Raw genomic sequence first — 13,271 nt, 5'->3', positions numbered from 1 at the left:
TTCCAGTTCCATCCATACTGTCGCAAAGGGTAGGAGCTCCTTCTTTCTCTCTGCTGCATAGAATTCCATTGTGTAACTGTACCATAGTTTTTTGATCCATTCATTTACTGATGGGCACCTAGGTTGCTTCCAACACTTGGCTATTGTAAATTGTGCTGCTATGAACATTGGGGTGCATAGGTTCTTTTGGATTGGTGTTTCAGGGTACTTAGGATATAATCCTAGCAGTGGAATTGCTGGGTCAAAAGGCAGGTTCATTTTTAGTTTTCTGAGAGAATTCCATACTGTTTTCCATAGTGGTTGTATCAACCTGCAATCCCACCAACCATGCACTAGGGTCCTCTTTTCTCCACAACCTCTCCAACACTTGTTTGTTGCTTTGTTTATGATGGCCATTCTGACCAGCGTGAAGTGGTATCTCATTGTGGTTTTAATTTGCATCTCTCTGATAGCTAGTGATACTGAGAATCTTTTCATATGTCTCTGGATCCTCTGTATGTCCTCCTTGGAGAAGTGTCTATTCAAATCCTTTGTCCATTTTTTAAATTGGGTTGCTTGTCTTCTTAGAGAGGTGTCGTGTAAATTCTTTATATATTTTGGAGATCAAACCCTTGTCTGAGGTATCATGGGCAAATATATTTTCCCATATGGTTAGTTTTCTTTTGATTTTAATACTGTTTTCCTTAGCTGTGCAGAAGCTTTTTATTTTGATGAGATCCCATTTGTTTATTCTTTGTTTTATGTCCCTTGCTCAAGGGCAAATATCAGTGAAAACATTGCTGTGTGGAATATCTGAGAATTTCCTGCATATGTTCTCCTCTAGGACTTTTATGGTGTCATGACTTATATTTAAGTCTTTTATCCACCTTGAATTTATTTTTGTGTAAGGTGTAAGTTGGTGTTTGAGTTTCATTTTTTTGCACGTAGCTGTCCAGTTCTCCCAACACCATTTGTTGAAGAAGCTATTTTTACTACATTTTATGTTGCTACCCCTTTGTCAAATATTAATTGACCATAGAGATTTGGGTTTATTTCTGAGCTCTCTGTTCTGTTCCACTGGTCCATGTGTCTGTTTTCATTCAGGCTGTTTTGATTACAGTGGTCTTGTAATACCATTTGGTGTGAGGTATTGTGATCCCTCCTATTTTGCTTTTCTTTCTCAAAATTGCAGCAGCTATTCAGGGTCATTTATGGTTCCATATAAAGTTTTGAAGTTTTTGTTCTATGTCTGTGAAATATGCCATTGGTACTTTAACAGGTATTGCATTGAATGTGTAAATTGCTTTGGGTAGTATGGATATTTTGATTATGTTAATTCTTCCAGTCCATGAACACGGTATATGTTTCCATTTTTTTGTGTGTCTTCCTTGATTTCTTTCTTTAGTGTTGTGTACTTTTCTGAGTATAGGTCTTTTACCTCCTTGGTTAGGTTTATTCCTAGGCATTTTATTTTTCTTGTTGCTAATATCAAATGAAATTTTTTCTTGATTTCTGCTTCTGCTGTTTCAGTGTTGGTATACAAAAATGCCTTTGATTTCTGGATATTGGCGTTGTGTCCTGCTGGTTTGCCAAATTTATTTAGTAGGTCAGGTAGTTTTATGGCAGAGTCTATAGGATTTTCCATGTACACTATCATGTCATCTGCAAACAGCGACAGTTTTGTTTCCTCCTTTCTGATTTGGATGCCTTTTATTTCCTTTTTTTGTCTGACCACTGTGGCTAAAACTTCCAATACTATGTTGAATAGAAGTGGTGAAAGTGGACAACCTTGTCTTGTTCCTGATCTTAGTGAAAAAGATTCCTTTTTCCTGGAAAAAGGAATTGAGAGATTAAAAAATAATAAAAATTAAAAAATAAAGAATTACTTTTAAAAAAAGCCTCTTGCTGTTTTCAAACTGGTGAAACCAGTTTTTCTGGTCTTGCTGGCTGCAGCAGGCTGAGGGGTGATTGATTTTGCTCCTCTTCCTTCCTGATCAGCACCCAGTCAGTCTGCACACAATCTCCCCAGGGCTAGCCTGGTGCCGCTCCCCAGGGCTTTGGGTGTGGGATCCAGGCCTTCCTCAGAGTGCTCTCTCTCCAGGGTTACAGCTGTGGGATCCAGGCCCTCTGCAGAGTGCACTCTCCCTGGGGTTATGGGTGTGGGATCCAGGTCTTCCACAGAGCACACTCTTCCTGTATGCAGGTGCCTGCTCAGCCAGGCCACCTCCCAGGGCTACAGAAGTGCACACAGGGCCTTTCACACCACCTTGGGAGCATGGACTGGCTGGGTTGGGAAGAGGCCAGAGCAATCGCTGCAGGAGAATTCCCCAAACAGTGTCTCCTTTTTCACTTTTTGAGAAATTCTTCCTACTCAAGCCTGCCACTCTGTACAACGGCCTGGCCCCTCGCACAGCCCAGTTCTCCAGCCAGACCTGGGATTATTGGGGTCAGGCCCTGACAGGGCTCAACTCTCAACTATCCCCAGCCGGCATCCACAGACTTCATGGGTGCTCATAGCCCCTGTGTGTTTGCCACTTAGTCTTTATTTCCCTCTCTGCTACTTCAAGCAACCAGGTCTCTTCCACTGCTGTTCAAACTTTGTTTGGCCCGGGGAGGGAGCTGTTGACCCAGCTCTCTCCCAAGAACCCTGTGGCAGACCCGGTGGGTGCCGGGCCTGGGGCTGCAGTCCCCCTGGTCCTTGAGCTGGGCCCTGGGACCTTATTGTCCTGAAGCACTCTCCTTACGGTCTGGTTTTTCAATGTCCTCTACAATTTTTGGTCTCCTATCTTCATATATGCTGGGATACTGTTGGCTGTTTGCTCTGTTCCTCCCTGTTTGACCTGTTCCTTCACAGATTGGCTAGGTTTTTCTCCCATGTGTAGAGGGAAATAGAATCTTCTCCCTCCTACCTCACCACCATCTTCCTCTTGTTACTACTTTCTTAGGACATTTGGCAAAGAATATATAATCTGAGACTAGGCAATATCAAGTTTAATGCAAAAATGTGATTTATAATTTCAAATTACTTCATATACTATGTGCTTTTTTGTTCTGAATCTTAGAAGCTTTCTGATGACTCTAGTGAGCCAAAAAACTACAGTGTATGTCTTTCTTTCTGCCTTCCTTTTTATTTTGCAAGAGAGTGAGTATGCTATGTTGCCAGCAGGAATCAGCTTTTAGAGAAGTCAGCTAGTATCTTGTTCTAAAATACCTGATGAGCTGGAAAAAATAATAAACAGAACCTCACAAAAATGGAATAACTATAGATAATCAGATGCTGCCATCTTTGTTAATTCGTGTTTATGTTGAAAATAGGTTAGTTCCAAATAAGGAGAAATTTACATTGTTATTAATATGGACTTGAAATTAATATTATGCATGTTATAGTTTCTAATTTGTAAGCTGAAAGAAAAAGACTTTGGCTACTTTGAGTGAAAAGTAATTTGCAGAATGTATGCTAGGCTCTTTAATGAAGGTGTCAAAAATTAACCTTGAAGACAGAAAGGCACATGATAGCTTTAGAGGCTTAGAAGCAAGGATGAGAGGCATGATCTTGTAGAATCTTTGTTTAACAGATTTATTGAGATGTAAGTCACATGGCATACAATTCACCTATTTAAAGTACATATACAGAATGTTTCACTACTCTTACTATCTGTCTTTCTCACTTAAAAGTGCAAGTCCTAGAGAAGGATCTATTTGGCCAGGTTTGTGCCACAGGTTCTCTTTCTGCTGGTGTCAAAGCTGGTGAGGGTGGTGAGGGTAGGCGGGTGTCTGGGGTCATGGAATGAGAGAGTGAAATACTCTTGCAACAAGTAAGGTGTCAAAGATGAGGCAAAGGTTACTTGCAGTGATGTGTTGGTAAATATTTAATAACTAGCTCTCCAGAAAGAAAAAAAGGACACTTTTAAAAAGAATTTATAGATTTCCCTGGGGTAATATTTCAACTATAAAGAGGAATAATTTGAAGCAACCAATATGATTTCTTTGTAAGTTGGGAAGAGATGCTTACAACATATTCTTGAGAGCTAAAACAAGTTGGCTCCAGCAAACCAGTAAATTTCTCCCCAAAAGGACATGGGCACTTGCAGGGAGGGGGAATGAATGCTGCATAATCAAGAAAAAAGATATTTTCAGTTATTCGATGCAGATGTTCTTGATCCTAAATACAGAGGTATCCTATATGTTTTTGAATAAATTAGTAAGTAACTCAGTGGATAAGAATTTGTGTATGAACACAGTAGAAACTACCACAGATTTTTTATTTTATAGAAGAGACTACTGTTCCCTGTAAAGTATTTCTTAATTTACCTGGGAACTCAAATGGTCACATGTGAAATATTAAAAGAATTTTTTAAAACTGCTGTGAGAGGAAGAATTCTAATATGCCCTATGATATTCACCCCTGATTTCATTCCCATAAATATGTCACATTACATAGAAAAAGGAATTTTGCAGATGCAATTAAGGTTACTGTTCAAATGACCTTAAGATAAGAAAATTATCCAGGTGGACTTGACCTAATACATGAGCCTTCAAAAGCAGAAAGTTTCTTTCTGACTAGAAGCAGAAGAGGAATCCAGAGAGATTCAAAGCATCAGAAGGATTCAATGCAAGAGAGGCAGGTGTTGCATGTAGAAAAGAGCTGGGAGCAGCTTCTAAGAGAGCCAGACTAACCCTTGGTTGATTGATACCCATCCAGGAAAATATGTCTTTGGTTTTGTAACAATATCAGAATTTTGTCAATTACCCGAATGAACTTAGAAATGGATTATTTCCTGGAACCCTGATAAGAATCCTGCCTGCCCGCTATTTTAATTTTGGCTTTGTGATACCCTAGGCTGAGAAACCGCTTGAGACTGCCCAGACAACTGACCTGTAGAACTGTAAGGTAACAGATAGTGATTGTTTTAAGTAGGTAAGTATGTGGCAGTTTGTTACATAACAGAAAACTAACATAACCTCCTGTAAAATAAGTACATTATATGACCTATGAGGCTTCATGCATCTGAAAATAAATGAAGATATTTATGAAATAAAGTGAAAGAAAAGCTTTTATAGAACACTAAGTATAGAATCAAGTATTACAAAACCAATTGGAATAAGGAACATGAAATAGTAAGTGGAGGAAAAGGGATAGAAAGGTGATCATGGCGTTGCAGACTATTGTTCAAAAAAAAAAAAAGAGCTATTAGCAATGTCTTATATGGGAACAGAGAAGATCATGTTAGAAGATCATAGGAAATAAGGTCAGACAGCTGAGACTGGTAAATAGATGACCTAAAATGCTGTATCAATAAATGATTTTCAACTCTTTTAAGAATTTTATTTCATGTTAAAAAACAATTGGGCACCAGAACAACACTTCAGAATAACTGAATCAGAAATTCTGGGATGTTACAACATCCATTTTTTAACTCCATAGGTGTTATTGGGGTGCAGCCAAGGTTGAGGTCCACTAGTGAGAATTTCAGAATTCATGAAAATCTAACAACTATCTAGAGCTATGCAAGAGATTGGCCTTCCTTCCTTCCTTCCTTCCTTCCTTCCTTCCTTCCTTCCTTCCTTCCTTCCTTCCTTCCTTCCCTGTATCCCTTTTATAAAAGGACCAGGTTTAACCCTACTTAAATTGTATATTGCTCACTTTATTACAGCAAGAAAAAATGATAAGAGACATACTATAAAATTCAAGCAATAAAATGGACAGAAAATTATTCTTAGGGTAGTGAAAATGTATATTAGATTATTTCACTAATACCATTTTTAGTTTCATTGAACTGTTAAAAGTATACTACTCTAATACTTTAATAGCTACCACTTTAGATTTCCCTGGAGGCAGACTGAGACATAAATTAACATGCAGGACATTTATTAGAGAGTTCTCTCTTCTCAGCATTTGTAGAAAGGAAACTTGGTACAGATTGTGCTTGAGAGGTAAAGCTATGAAGCATTCTCAAGGTAGACCTCACCCTTTAGCATTTTTCCAAGTTGGGGAAACTTGTAGGGCCTTTATATCCCTGCTGTGACCCATAATTGAATGTGATCTTCCCTGGAAAGGAGCTCTTTTCCTCCGCTGACTCACTCCACAATGAAGGGTGTCTGATGAGGGCCATCATCCCCCAGAATGCCCAGGCACTGGGAGAATAGGCCTTCATTCCTAAAGGCAGGTAGTCAGGACTGCCCATCACAGAGTCACTACAAATGGCTCTTTCCAGCTGGTGAACTTCTAGAACTACTTCAACTTGGATTTTCCTAATTATTACAAACAGATACAAATTCACTCAAAATAATTTCCTAATGCTCCTACTTTCAAGTTGTATTTAAAACGAATTGGCAACTGGGCTTTTCCCCCTACTGGAACGCTGCTGGGTCTGTAGGTCTGTAGCAAGCTGCAGACATGGGTCTTTCATCCACAGGATGGGGTTTGTAAAAGTTGTCAAAAATAAGGCCTACTTCAAAAGATACCAAGGGAAATTTAGAAGATGACAAGTGGATAAAACTGATTACTATGCCTAGAAATGCTTAGCAATTCAGTATAAAAATAAGTACAGGCTGATAGTTCATATAACCAACAAATTTATCATTTGTCAGATAGCTTAGGCCTGTATAGAAGGAGATATGGTAGTTTGTGCAGCTTATGCTCATGAACTCCCAAAGTATGGTGTGAAGGTTGGCCTGACAACTCATGCTGCAGCATATTGTGCTGGCCTGTTGCTGGCCCACAGGCTTCTCAATAGGTTTGGCATGGGCAAGATATATGAAGGCCAAGTGGAAGTGACTGGAGATGAATACAATGTGGATAGCATTGATGGTCAACCAGGTGCCTTCACCTGCTATTTGCATGCAGGGCTTGCCAGAACTACTACTGGAAATAAAGTGTTTGGGGCCCTAAAGGGAGCTGTGGAGGGAAGCTTGTCTATTCCTCACAGTACTGAACAATTCCCTGGTTATGATTCCAAAAGCAAGGAATTCAATGAGGAAGTGCATCGGAAGCACATCATGGGTCAGAATGTGGCAGATTATATGCACTACCTAATGGAAGAAGACAAAGATATTACAAGAAACAATTCTCTTAATACATGAAGAACAATGTAACTCCAGACATGATGGAGGACATGTATAAGAAGGCTCATGCTGCTATACAAGAGAATCCAGTCTATGAGAAGAAGCCTGAGAAAGAAGTTAAAATGAAGAGGTGGAATCATCCCAAAATGTCTTTTGCCCAGAAGAAAGATCGGGTAACTCAGAGGAAAGCAAGCTTCCTCAGAACTCAAGAATGGGCGCTAAGAGCTAATAAACCAAACCACAATTTTCTATCAAAATTTTTCAGATAAAGATAATAAACTTATTGAACATGCAAAAAATAATTGTTGGCAACTGGTTATGTAGGTAATGATATGATTCAATGAGATAAAAATTATGAAAGCAAGACTTTTAGAGAAAAGGATGGGTATAATCGTGGATATGTAATGTTTAGTGTGTTTGCTATAAGAATAAAACATGCTAAAGATATACTTGAATTCAAGTATCATTGTGGATTCACCTATTTTTTGAAAGATTGCCAGTATTTGAAGTCTTTTAAACCTAATCTATTCTCTTCTCACTTCATACAGTTGTAAGTTTCTTCCTTTGATTCACTTCTGGGATACGCAGCCTCCAGACTTTCATTTCATTCATAATGAAATTGTTTCTTCCACTCCATTTTCTAGATTATTTTCCTTACTTCTAAAGTGTGTCCCTTAGAAGCTCCTTTGGTGAGGGTCTGTAGTTGTAAGTCCTCTCAAATGTTGACATATGAAATTATTTTTATTTGATATTTATTTTTGAAAGTTACTTTAACTTTTTGTTGAATTCTTAATTTAATAATAGTTTTGTCTGCTTATTTTGAAGATCTTATTCTACTTTTTCTTGCTCTAATTGTTGCTTTTTAAACATTCTTTTTTGTGTGTGGTTGGTGTTTTAAAATTTGACCACAGTATTTCTAAGTGTGTATTTTTTCCTGCTTGGAATTTATTAGGATTTCTGATTCTGAGGATTTATGCCTTTTATCAATTCTAAAATTTCTCAACAACTCATTTCTTATTTAACATTGCTTCAAAATTGTATGGTCTCTTCTTTGATTCTGGAAACCCAATCAGTTCTGTTAGACTACTCATTTTGTCCTACACATCTGTAACCTCTCATCCATATTTCCATCTCTTATCTCTTTTTTTTTTCAGGAAACTTCTTTAGTTTTAGAGTATACTTTACTAATTTTCTATTCTAGTATATGCATTGTACTATTTAGACTGTAGTTTCTAATAGTGATTTTCACTTCGAGAACTTCTTTTATTTCAAATCCACCTTATAAATTTTGACAGTATTCTTTAGTTTAATGTAAATTCCCTGATATTTTTATTTAAATATATTAAATATGCTCATTATATTGTCTCTATCTGATGATACCAATATTAGCATTGTTTCCCATTTTGATAATGTAATCTTTTGTTTACTTTTGTTTTCTCTGGTTCTCATTTGTAGTTACTTATTTCTCCCCTTGTTGGTTTAGGGATTCTTGACTGTGAATTCTTTAAACATTTTTGTTGATTTATTTGAAACCTGAAGTTAAAAGTTATCTCACAGATAAATTTTTATTTTTTTCTGTCACTTCCCAGGGGCACTATCAACTGGAAAATCTTTCATCTTTTTTTTCATTAAATATTTTATTTATTTATTTTTGACAAAAGGCAAGGGAGGAAAAAAGAGAGGGAAACATCAATGTGTGGTTGCCTCTCGCACTCCCTCTACTGGGGACCTGGCCTGCAACCCAGGTATGTGCCCTGAATAGGAATCGGAGTGGCAACCCTTTGATTCACAGGCTGAATCCACTGAGTCACACCAGCCAGGGCTCTTTAAACATTTTTGGCTCTTTTTTAAAAATTCACAGAGATGTTGTGAAATCCAGCTCTAGCCCAGGAAGAATACAGACTTATAGATAGAATTTCTAAGAGAGATTTTAATGGTTAGGATTTAGTGAAGGAAACAGTAAGTGTCTGAATTTTAAGCAGAAAAGAATATGCTACATGATATTAGGTGCTTAAAAATGATGGGAAGATACAGAGAAGTAGAAATCAGGGATATGCCTAGACTTCAGATTTCAAAATCACATTATTGCAACTAATAGTACTGAAGCCCTGAACATTTTGTTATTGTTACTATACTACCATGTGGCTGCCACGATTGCCTCATACCCAAGAAACTGGTTCCCAGGCATGTAAACATGGACTCCAGTGGCTGCAAATATGTGTGTCTACCAGAACTTGTGTGGTGGTTGTGTGTACTACAAGAAAAGGCGCCAGCTTCATTTTTGCCTTCTCAACTTGGATGAATTGACTATAGCTACAAGGGACCCTAAAATATATATTTTTTAACTTTCCAAATTCTCCATTAGAAAGAGAATAACTGAAGGTTGAGAGGTCCAATCCAATTATTTATCTTTTTTTCTTATTTCCTTGCCACATAAAACTAAGATGGAAACAGGCATATGTGCCCACTATGCCATTCTTGAGAATGAGATATATTTCTTGTACTTCACTTTCTGGTGGTGTTATACTTCCTGGCTCTTTCTATACTTTTGAACCCAGGTGTTTTCTCCTCTCCTTTCCTAAATATTTAAATCTGTAATTTTAACATATAGGAAGATATTGGCTTCAGCACTCATTCACTTACCCTTGTGAATGTGACTTTATAAGTCAGATCTAGATTTCTTGAAATTCCTGATGTTTCTGCAAGCTCAACTATGTATTAAAAGATAGTTAAAATATTTTATCTGGTGGTTTTACTTGTGATATGGGAGATACTTCTATAACATCTGTTTGCTAAATATAGAAATATGTTCTGGAATGTTTTTGTCCTTTTAAAACTTTTTTAATATCTTACTGGCCACTCCTTCTTAGTCTCCCTTGCTGGTTCATCTTCTTCTTCCCAACTTCTATGTGTTGGCATTCCCTAAGAATTGATCTTCAGGCCCCTTCTGTTCTGTATTCATATTCTTTTCCTAGATGTTCTTATGCAATACTCTCTTTTAAATATTACCTATGTGTTGATGACTTCGATATTAATATATTGATTAGGTTTTTTCCTTTAGCTCTAGATTTTTCTAACTGCTTACATAATATTCCTAACTGGAAGTCTAGAAGACATCCCAAGCATAGAAGGTATGAAACATACATCTTAATCCTCCAACTCACCTTCAAATCATTGGTCACTTTACCTTAGTAAATATTACAACAATACATCCAATCATTCATGACAAAACAAATAAATTATCCTGGTTTTTCACTTTCCTTGATCCTCAATTTCCAATCCATGAGCAAATCCTGTCATGGATTTGATTTGGAAGCATAAGCACTTTTTAAGACTCTTCCACTATTATAGTAGTCTGATTCACCATCATCTCTTCCCTATGTTTCAGTAATAAGTGAAAAGAGAGAATCCAATAGGTGACTGAACAATCCTAACTTGTTTCTCTTCTACTTTGTCCCTCTAGTATATGTTCTTTAGCCATCAAAGTACTCCTTTAGAAATGTAAATTAGATGTCAAATTTGGGCTAAAACCTCAGTGTCTTTCCATTTCATATAGAATGAAATACAAACTCCTTATATGACATGACCCCTGCCTATCTCTGTTGTATTTGCTCTGTAAAAATCTTGTAATTTCAATTTTGCACATTCCATTGTAGCTGTACTGACATTTGTTCTGTTTTGTGAAACAGGTCCATTTCACCCAGAGCACTCTTTCTCTAGCCCTTTGATATTCCCACTGCAGTACTTCATTCTAGTCTTGAATAAGTGTCATCACTTAGGGAGCTTTCCTTATTGTAATAGCTAAAATAACCACCCTCCCAAAATTTTCTAATATCTCATGCCTATAATTTCCTTTTGGCATTTGTCACAATATAAAGCCATTACATATTTGTTTACTTTTTAGCACCTGTATGTTCAAATCTATTCCAGATATTATGAGGGCAAGGTCTGTGTCTCATTTTGTTTGCCATTATAGCCTGAGAGTGAACAGTGCACATATTCATGTTGAATGAGTGGTTGAATGGAGATAAGAGCAAAGGATACTCATGTCAAACTGCTCAGAGCCAATAGGTTATGAGGGAGTAACTATATATCACTGAAAACACCTGGGCTGAATTTGGAGCTATGAAAGGCATGGATTCATTTGTTATTTATTGGGCTAAATGAAATCATCCAGGGGCAATGTGACCAGGTTAGAACTCTAGAGGAGATTAATATTTATTATTCTTCCTACAATTAGGAATCATGTTTTATTTTGTTTTCTTTTCCTTGTTGTAGTCCAGGTACCTAGTGTAGTCTTTTACATAGACAGTCAATAGTTTAGCTGATTTAATAAATGAATGAATAAATTAAAAATTTGAAAGAAGATTCAGCTTCTGGTCAAGATGGAAGGGTTGGAAAACAAGGCACTTGGAACCTCCCACAACCACATCAAAATTACAACTAAGTGAAAAAGCAATCATTCAAAAATGCCTAAAATCTAGCTGAACAGAGGTCCTATACTAAGGATATAGAAAAGAAACCACATTGACACTGGTAAGAGCAGCAGAGAAACAGAACAGGTTGGTTCCATACCCACATGTGGCAGATAAAAATTGGGAGCCATATCTTGGCTGCAGAAGTCCCCCTGAGGAATGAGAAGTTCCAGTCCCTTACCAGGCCCCCAACCCCAATGTTCTATTGCTGGGAAGAGGAGTCTCCAAAACTTCTGGCTGTGTAAACCAGTGGGGATTGTGATTGAGTGATGCAGAGGGCTTTCTGGAGTCCTAGGAGTTTCTCTTAAAGAGCTCATTAACAGAACTACCCAAATTTACTGCTTTGGGCTCCAGTGCTGGAGAAATAGCTCAAAAGGCATCAGGGACATGTAAGGTGAAACTGAATTATCAGGCTTCAGGATAAAGTCTGGAGAGGTAGATTTCTCTGATACAGAAGTGCCCGTGAAGGCCATTATTCCTTTGCTGAACCATTCTCTCACAGATATGGCAAGCAGGTCCCATATCTGAGTCTCCATCAACCTGACTACCACTTTTGGCCCCCACCCTGCTGATTCCCTGAGCCCTTGCCCCACCCAAGACATTTCCAGTGGCTTTTCCATACAAACTGCCTGTCCTGAATCATGCTATAGACTTTCCTAAAATTGCTCAAAGGTCTACAAACCACAAACATGTAGCATCTAACCCTGTGACCCTTGCTAAGTGGCCCCAGACTTAGCACTAGCTGCAACTGGCCTTGGTTTACAGGTTTGTCTATCTTGGGAAACTGCAAATCCGGGTGAGTAACAGCCATCTGCATATCATTGTAGTCCATACCAAGTGGCCCTGACAAGGCATAGCCTGTAGCTCCTGGGAGGTCCCAGAGCACTCAGTGGACAGCTTCAAACTCTGTCCCCGTACCACCCATCCACCTCCATGATCAAAATACTTAATGACAGACTCAGTAGGCACCAGAACCCCACAGAAGCCAATCTTGCTCCATGGGGTTCAGCTGCATAACAGATCCCCAGCTATGGTTACTGCCAGTCCTCACAGTTGATCAGACTGGGGTAAATCCCTCCCATTGACATGACAAAAGCAATCAAGACTCAACTACAGCAGGAGAGTGAATGCAGCCCACAAGGGGGGTACACCTTAAGCACCCAGCTCAGGTGACCAGGGAGGCTATGCCACTGGGCCGTACAAGACACTTACTATGTAGAGACACTTATTATGTGGCTTTACATAGACCACAAGATTTTTCAGCTCTACCTAATACAAAGCAAGAAATACAGGGAGGCTGCCAAAGTGACAAGACAAGGAAACATTTCCCACATAAAAGAAAAGAATGAAACTCCAGAAAAAGAACTAAATAAAATGGAGACCAGCTATCTATCTGATGCAAAGATTAAAACAATGGTTATAAGGATGCTCAATGATCTCAGTGAAAACTTTAACAAAGAGATAGGAAACACAAAAATGGAGATAAAAAAACATAAAAAAGAACAAGTCAGAAATGAAGGATACACTAACTGAAATGAAGACTACTTTAAGACTACTTTACAGGGAATCAATAGTAGAGTACATAAAACAGAGTATCAAATCAGCAATTTGGATGATATGGAAACAGAAAACACTCAATCTGAACAGAAAAAAAGGAATCCAACAACAAAGAGATGAGGATACTTTAAGGAACCTCAGGGACAACTTGAAGCATGCCAACATTCATATTAAGTGGCCAGAAGGAGAAGAGAA

The 13,271-nt window shown here is 38.1% G+C and overlaps 1 protein-coding gene and 1 pseudogene across 2 annotated transcripts in view; both read left to right on the top strand.

Annotated features, from left to right (window-relative positions):
- GRID2 (glutamate ionotropic receptor delta type subunit 2) overlaps positions 1-13,271 on the top strand; it is a 1,446,155-nt gene that overhangs the window by 941,964 nt on the left and 490,920 nt on the right. The window lies entirely within an intron of this gene.
- LOC114491444 lies at positions 6,313-7,343 on the top strand (annotated as a pseudogene).

The sequence above is a fragment of the Phyllostomus discolor genome, chromosome 1 (assembly GCF_004126475.2).
Source record: "Phyllostomus discolor isolate MPI-MPIP mPhyDis1 chromosome 1, mPhyDis1.pri.v3, whole genome shotgun sequence".
In the NCBI taxonomy this organism is placed as follows: domain Eukaryota; kingdom Metazoa; phylum Chordata; class Mammalia; order Chiroptera; family Phyllostomidae; genus Phyllostomus; species Phyllostomus discolor.
This window is presented reverse-complemented; position numbering and strand designations above follow the sequence as displayed.